The 8,214-nt window shown below is 42.8% G+C and overlaps 1 pseudogene; it reads right to left on the bottom strand.

The window, feature by feature from the left end:
* Positions 1 to 1,533: 1,533 nt before the first annotated feature.
* Positions 1,534 to 7,832, bottom strand: LOC121460662 (annotated as a pseudogene).
* Positions 7,833 to 8,214: the final 382 nt, after the last annotated feature.

The following is an 8,214-nucleotide window of genomic DNA, read 5'->3' as shown; positions in this document are numbered from 1 at the left end:
GGAGGACCTACTATATTTGTGTTGCTTACATAGGTTGAATAAAGAAACTGCCTTGGAATTTTGATAGGGCTGCATTTTAGGTAAGAGGTAAAACAGAACTGAATGATGGGAAGAAGAGCAGAGTCAGGCAGACACTGTGGTTCTCCTTCCCAATATGGACGCTGGGTAGACTCATGCTGGTAAGTCACAGTAAAGTGGCAAAACACAATAATGGAGATGGGTTAAACTAATATGTGAGAGTTATCCAATAACAGGCTAGATAATGGTCATGCAGTAATTAAATTAATAAAATTTCTTCATTGTTATTTTGAGGTTTAAGCTAGCCAGGTGGCTGGACACAGCCCGATCCTTCATACTACACACGAAAAGTAGAAAAAGACAAGATCTTCTGAGTAATTTGAGAACCTTAGGACATTGGGAGAGGGATGAATGAGAGGGGAGAGGCAGGGACAGGAGAAGAGTAAAATGTAGAGGTCAATAAAAATCAATAAAAATTTTAAAAAGGTCTGTACTCAAGGTGTGGTACCTAGAAGGTGGATCTCTGCTTATCAGGGCCACCTGGGAAACTCAGGCTGCCCAGTAGAAAGAAATATAGTTTAATCATCCCTGGTGACTCTAAGACAGCTGTTAGAACCATGGGAAACCACATCCACTTGCATGGGGAACAAACATATGACCAGACACATAAAACACAACAGGCCTGGAACGAACCAGAAGCATTCTAAATACATTATGAACTCCTTTCCTTTAGGAAGATGTTGCTGAGAAATCAAATGTTGGGGTTCTCTTCTGGTAAAATTCTGAGTAAAAATACCCACAGTATCTTCCTTTTTGATTTCCTTTCATCCTATTTGGAGACAGAAAGTATCACCCAGAAACTTAGGTATTGTGATTTCTGCTTCTGAGATTTGAGTTCCTATAACCTTTTATCAAAATGATAGAAACCGTTTTAGCATTAACACCTTCAAATTTCGATTCAACACAGCTAAAACCGCCTCCATATCGTAGCTTACTTTTCTCATATTTCTTTCTTTATTTATTTAGGGGACAGGTTCTCACCATTTACCTTGGCTGTCCTGGCACTCACACTGTAGACCAGACAGGCCTCGACCTCACAGAGATCTACCCCCTTTTTTTTTTGAGTACTGGGATTAAAGACATATTTCACCAATAGAGACCAGACTTTTTCAATTTTTTTAGGATTATTTTAAACGTTTTTATGTTTCTAAAAAAATGGGAATAGGGATGAGAATAACAAACAAGATCTCACCACTGAATATTTCATTGTGACCACACAGCCTTATCATTGAAGTTCAGGAAGTAAACATCTGTATTCCACATAGTTTATTTCAATCTAAACAAAGCTAAGGTTTGTTCTAACTTCCACATTTACTCTGGAGCCCATTCGTCTCCTTCAGCATCCAAGAAAATCACACATTCTACATAGCTATGTGAGCTGGCACACAGGGACATCACAGGACACTGGGCTGCAAAGCTGGACCTCTGAGGATGCAGGCGTCCATCCCCACTTTCTCACAGGTCATCATCCTCATCCTGGAGGGCAGACATTTGAGCAACCTCTAAATCATAGGTGCACTGTGCTGCCAAAGCTGGTCCATAACCAGCTCACATGAGGTGGGGCAAGAGCAGGCATGGCAACAAACTCCAACTTAGAATCTCCAGTGAGCTTTTTGGCTTGCAAGAAAAAGGGCTTTTCAAATTTGTCCTTACTTAAGCAGAAATGTCTCTGAACTTAAGATTTTTCTTTAAATGGAAGACATGACATTATGCGTTCATTTTCCTCTTGAATAGACATATTGTAGCCACACAACACAATGGGGATATTTTCACTAACATATAACCATTATCTATGCCAATTAGGTTTGTTTTCACAAGTAAATCTTGTTCCCACAGCAAACATTATAATGGAATACTAGGCTTGGTGGCAGTGGCCATCATGCAGGCCCCAAACTTCTCCTGGCCAGCTGTGTCTCACAGATCAAACTTGATAGCTCCTCTGTTGATATGGAACACAAGGGTGAACCTCCAAACCGAGGGTTACTACATACTTCTTCTCAAAGTTGCAAATCAAGTGACAATTATGAATGTTGTCTTTCTGATGTATCTGTCATCCACCAGGATAAGAGAATGGGACCTGCAATTCTCCCTGTCCCTGAACTTTGTTTAGACTCCTGGGGATTGAATGAAAGAAGTAATGCCTATAAAGGCAGCAAGCAGATTAATTTCGGAGAGATCATCCACTAGCTTCAGATCTACCTCACAATTCTGCTTTTTCATTTTATTACTTTTCTTTTTTTTCTTTTTTTTAATTTTTTTAATGAGAAAAGGAAGAAAATAAACAAGTTTCCACCTCCTCCCAGCCTCCCATTTCCCTCCCCCTCCTCCCACCCTTCTCTCCCTCCTCCCATCCTTCTCCCCCTCCTCCCACTCCCCTCCCCCGCCCTCTCAAGTCCAAAGAGCAGTCAGGGTTCCCTGCCCTGTGGTAAGTCCTAGGTCCTCCCCCTTCTGTCCATATCTAGGAAGGTGAACATCCAAACTGGCTAGGCTCCCACAAAGCCAGCACATTGCATAGGATCAAAACCCCGTGCCATTGTCCTTGGCGTCTCATCAGCCCTCATTGTTCGCCATGTTCAGAGAGTCCAGTTTTAACCCATGCTTTTTCAGTCACAGTCCAGCTGGCCTTGGTGAGCTCCCAGTAGATCAGCTCCACTGTCCCAATGGGTGGGTGCACCCCTCGTGGTCCCGACATCTTTGCTCATGTTCTCCCTCCTTCTGCTCCTCACTGGGACCTTGGGAGCTCAGTCCAGTGCTCCAGTGTTGGTCTCTGCCTCTATCTCCATCCATCACCAGATGAAGGTTCTATGATGATATGCAAGATATTCGTCAGTATTTCCATAGGCTAGGGTCATTTCTGGTTCCCTATCCTCAGCTGCCCAAGGAACTAACTGGGGACATCGCCTTGGGCTCCTGGGAGCCACTCTAGGTTCAAGTCTCTTGCCAACCCTAAGGTGGCTCCCTTACCTAAGAATTGTGCTTCCGTGCTCCCGTATCCTACCTTCCTTTATCCCAATGTTCCTTTTTCCCCAAGTTTCCGCCCATTCTCCCCTTCTCCCTTTTCTCTCCCCATCTCCCCTTACCCCCTTCCCACCCCACCAACAAGATTCCAATTTTCTCCCCGGCAACTTTGTCTACTTCCCATAGCCAAGAGGATAACTATATGTTTTTCCTTTGGTTCAACTTCTTACTTAGCTTCTTTAGGATCACCAATTGTAGACTCCGTGACCCTTATTTATGGCTAGAAACCAATTATGAGTGAGTACATCGCATATTCATCTATTTGGGTCTGGGTTACCTCACTCAGGATAGTGTTTTCTATTTCCATCCATTTGCATGCAAAATTCGAGAAATCATTGTTTTTCACCGCAGCGTAGTACTCTAATGTGTAGATATTCCACACTTTCTTCATCCATTTTCCATTGAGGGGCATCTAGGTTGTTTCCAGGTTCTGGCTATTACAAATAATACTGCTATGAACATGGTTGAACAAATGCTCTTGTCATATGATAGGGCATCTCTTGGGTATATTCTCAGGAGTGGTATTGCTGGGTCCAGGGGTAGGTTGATCCCGAATTTCCTGAGAAAAGAGCAAACTGATTTCCACAGTGGTTGCACAAGTCTGCATTCCCACCAGCAATGGATGAGGGAACCGCTTCCTCCACAGCCTCTCCAGCAAAGGCTATCATTGGAGTTTTTTATTTTAGCCATTCTGACAGGTGTAAGATGATATCTCAAAGTTGTTTTGATTTGCATTTCCCTGATTGCTAAGGAGGTTGAGCATGACCTTAAGTGTCTTTTGGCCATTTGAACTTCCTCTGCTGAGAATTCTCTGTTCAGTTCAGTGCCCCATTCTTTAATTGGGTTAATTAGCATTTTAAAGTCTAATTTCCTGAGTTCTCTATATATTTTGGAGATCAGACCTTTTTCTGTTGCGGGGTTGGGGATCTTCTCCCAGTCAGTAGGTTGCCTTTTTGTCTTGGTGTTTCATTACTTTTCAATAAGCCATTTCATTTATGAAGATCTGGAACTTTCCACATCATGTATCCAGGATGTTCCAAGAGTTTTCAGAATATTCCTGACTTCATACATCAACCATATGATTAGGAATGTGGTTGACAAGTGATTCTCTACAAAACAGCAAAAATGATTCAGAAAATAACTGAAAGTCCAACATACCGTGAGGAAGCAAGGCTTTTTCTCATGAAAGTAAGTGTGGTTTACTATCTGGAAATCTGTTAATAATTCCACGCTGTTAATAGGTTAGGGAGGAAAACTGCATGACCGTCTCTGTGAATGTTGAATACACACTTTTACGGAACTACACATCATTTCCTAGTAAAAACTGACATGGAATTATGAAAGCTGTCCAACGCAAGGAACACAAAGAAACATCGAAGGGAAGCACTGAATTTAATGGCAGAATTAAAGAGGCCTCCCCAGCGATGACAACTCAAAGTGGCCTCTGAACCTGAGATTGGCCAGGATGAGACTGCATTCCTAGCCTAAGCAATAAGATAAGACAAAGAAACACAAGATTCAAATATTTGAGGGAGAGGAACAAACATTATGGTTATTTGAGGAGGACAAAACTGATTGGATAAACAACATAGCAAGATAACCTATTAATAGGTTTGTGCCTTTTTGGTTTTTCTTTTTAACTATTTTTATTATGAAGCTCTGGGCACAAGGAAATATGCAGACGTAAGGGTGTACGTGTTTGTTACTCTAACAATTTCCAGAGATAGTCAAGGGTAAAGAGAAGGGATTTACTTTAGTTTCCATTTTAAAGGCTTTTAGTTCTGATTGATTGTGTTCACTGTTTTGTGCCTGTGGTGAGGTAGCCCCTTGTGGTGGCAGCACATGACAAGCCCTTCACCTCACAGTCCAGATATGAGAAAGAAGAGGACAGATTGGGCTCTCAGTGTCTCACTCCAGGGCAGCATGCCTATGGAAATCTTCCCTCTAGTCTCCATTTCTTATAGGTCCCCCCTACTACCCAAAGCACCATGGGCTGGAGACCCACCCTTTAACACAGGGGCCGGCTGAGGATATTACAGATGCACATTACCATAGCAGCCGATAAGGTCAATTCAGTCTACAGCAAGCTTTTTAACAAACCTGGAAATAATGACAGATGGGAGATGTCAAGGCCAGTGCTGTGGTTTCACCCACCCAAAACTCAGCATGGTAGTGTTGTCAGCAGTGCCTTAGGGAAGGATACAGGGACTACACTGCTCATCTGGAGAGCAGGTTGATATAAAGGTAGTCCAGGCTCTCAACTGACTCTACTGCTTCCTCATCGCCATGTGATCTCCCTCCCAAGAACTCCTGCTACTGATAGGGCCAGAGGATCACGTGATAGGCCAAGCATATGGGGTTCAACCAATATAGGTTTTGACCCTCCAAAACCTGCAATTGAACCAAATTTCTTCTTATAAATTATTCAGCCTTGGGTATCTTATCCAACAACATGAAGCAAACTAAGATAGCAAATGTAAAAAAAGTCATGCAACCACTTTGAAAATCAGTGTGGTGGTTTATCAGAAAACTGGGAGTCAACCTACCACAGGATCCAGCAATTCCACTCTTGGAAATATACCCAAGAGATACTCAATCAATGGAAGAATGGATAAAGAAGCTATGGCGCACGCACGCACACACACACACACACACACATACATACACACACCCACCCACACACACACACACACACACACACACGAGTATTACTCGGTGGTACAAGACAATGACATCATGATTTTTCATGCAAATGGATAGAAATAGAAAACACTATCCTGAGTGAGGTAACCCAGACCCAAAAAGATGAATATGGTGTGTACTCACTCATTAGTGGATACTAGCCAATATCAAAGGACATTGAGCATATAGTTTGCGAGCCTATAAGAGCTAAGTAATAAGGTGAACCCAAAGAAAAACATGTATAGATCCTCTGTTGTAAGGAGCTGAGGGGCTGCAATCCTACAACCCAGCTCTTGACCGCCTGGCTAGCTTATGACCCATAATAACGATACACAAACTGTATGCATATAAACACTGCTTGGCCGATTTTTATTAATGTGTGTAGCACCACTTGCGCATACCAGGAAGATTCTAGCCTATGTCCATCTTGGGTTGGAGCTTCATTGCATCTGCCCTGGAGAGCAGTGGCATGGCATCTGTGCTCACTTCCTCTTCCTCTCAGCATTCTGTTCTGTTTACTCCACCCACCTATGTTCTAACCTATCAGGCCATGCAGTTTATTAATTAACCAATGAAAGCAACACTAAAACAGAAGGAACTACCACACCAGGTTGAGGCCACTGGATATGATGGTGAATTTGAAGTAGGACACAGATCAGGATTCTTAACCTCTTCAACTCTTTCCTATGTGCCTCCAGGCGGGTGTTGGCTCCCAAAACGATGCAGCTTCCTTCTGGAAGTTTCATTCACAGTCATGACCACAGCTCCAGTTCTACTCTTGATATTTCGACCAATCACAAGGGGCTTCTTCAGCATCCAGAACAGTCTTGGTACTGCCTGAACACTGCAATGTTTCTGTTGTTGTCATTAGCTGTGAATGTCTGGGTGCCCAAGTGTCAAAGGGGTGACTCCTATACTATCCACCTGCCTGAAGACACGGGCCTGCCTCCAGAAATGGCTGTGATGTGGTGAGGACCATTGTTCAAGTGGTAGGGCACATTTCTCTTATACACAAAAGGCTGGGTTAGATCCCACACACTGCAAGGACCAGGTAAAGTCCCAGCAGTCAGGAGTTAGAGGCAGGAGCCTCCACCATGCAGTTGAGTGGTATTCAGCCTTCCCAGTTATGTGACCTATGATATACTTCCTCATGCTGTCCATCCCGGTACTGAAATAATTTCCTTGTAACTTAACAAATGAAAATTTTAAATTTACAAATGAATTATAGTATAAATATCTGTGATTTTAATGGGCATAGGTATGAACCCAGGTAGAGAACCTTAGAAATAGTAACTTCAAGGCCATTGTGGAATAAAATGAGAATCTGTCTAAAACCCAAAACCAAACCAAAGATGCTCCCTCCTCTATCCAAAGACAGAGACCTCCCTGTCAGGTAACCTCAGGCCCTCAGACACAAGATAAATGGGGTTATTTTCTCTAGTGCCCTCTGGCTTCACTGCTCTGAGACTCAGACACCTCCCACACCATTGGTTGTGTCCAAGACCCAGATTCTTCTGCTCCTCAGTGACCACAGAATGTGAAGACGGTTGTCCTCTGTAGGGTTGCCTTAAGAGAATGACATGGGGGAAAGATTGGTCAAGGTTTTCCATAAGGCCTAAATGTTATTTCTGTCACTGGTTGCATCACTCCTGACCTCTGCTTGGTGTGCCCAGGGAGTCACTGGGGAACCATGGGGACATATTCCAGCCTGACATTTTCCACTGCATGGTGAACATTCCCGACGATCTAGAGGGAAGAGAGCAGAGATTCCAAACCCTAAGTTCTCCAGGGACACCTGCCCCAGGATTTGGGGGGCAGCTGCTAGACAAGTCTCCATTCGGGATCTTATTATCTATTACTGTTTCCTTTGCCTTTCCCTGCATACAACACTGAAGGGTGAAGCTACTGGTGGCCTCCAGGAGAACAAGCACCATGCACACAGGATGCCACCTGATCTCCTTCACCATCAGTACTGCCATCAGGAGCTTCACAAAGGCACCTGTGGCCCAACTGCCAATGGGCAAGTGGTTGACATCCACTAGGTATTGACCCATGCCTTCCACCTGTACCTGGAAATTTGGGGCTTAAAGCTGTGTGACACCACACTTGATTAAAGAAGCTGGGATTAAGTGTGAAAAGTTGGAAATCGCTTTTTTATTAATAAACAATATATTTTACACAATAGTGAACATAAACAATGGATAAACTTGGAAAATTATGGTACTAATAACAAGAATAAATAACATCAAGATAGCAAAACCAAAACCAAATGAACCATAAACTAAAATCTAAAACAAAAATCAAACAAAAATAAAGCTATTTAATATTTATCACTGCATATTGATAGTACCTACTACACAATAGTGAACATAAACAGTGGATAAACTTTGAAAATTATGGTACTAATAACAAGAATAAATAACATCAAAATAGCAA

Source organism: Microtus oregoni, unplaced genomic scaffold, assembly GCF_018167655.1.
Source record: "Microtus oregoni isolate MIOR12 unplaced genomic scaffold, Mior012 000000F_ref0000247, whole genome shotgun sequence".
Lineage (NCBI taxonomy): Eukaryota > Metazoa > Chordata > Mammalia > Rodentia > Cricetidae > Microtus > Microtus oregoni.
This window is presented reverse-complemented; position numbering and strand designations above follow the sequence as displayed.